The 240-nt window shown below is 65.4% G+C and overlaps 1 protein-coding gene across 1 annotated transcript in view; it reads right to left on the minus strand.

Annotated features, from left to right (window-relative positions):
- GALNT5 (polypeptide N-acetylgalactosaminyltransferase 5) overlaps positions 1–240 on the minus strand; it is a 14,784-nt gene that overhangs the window by 5,424 nt on the left and 9,120 nt on the right. The gene's annotated exons all lie outside the window — the stretch shown is intronic.

Here is a 240-nt window from a genome sequence, read left to right on the forward strand (position 1 = left end):
GTTCTGCCCACTGAGCCCTCCCCAGGCACAGGCTTCACCTGCGCTGGAGAGAAGCCAGGACTCGCAGGCTGTGGAGCCGCTGAAAAGCAGGTTTCTGCTGCGCTCTGCTGGCAGCAGAGCACTGGTACAAAGCCTGCCTGGCCTGGGCCTCCTGCCCTTCCCTGCCTGCTCCACCCTGGAACCCCTGCTCTGCCCCAGAACGGCTTCCTCTCTCCTGCCGAGGCCAGAGAGCTGTGGAGG

Source organism: Buceros rhinoceros, unplaced genomic scaffold, assembly GCF_000710305.1.
Source record: "Buceros rhinoceros silvestris isolate BGI_N320 unplaced genomic scaffold, ASM71030v1 scaffold8094, whole genome shotgun sequence".
In the NCBI taxonomy this organism is placed as follows: domain Eukaryota; kingdom Metazoa; phylum Chordata; class Aves; order Bucerotiformes; family Bucerotidae; genus Buceros; species Buceros rhinoceros.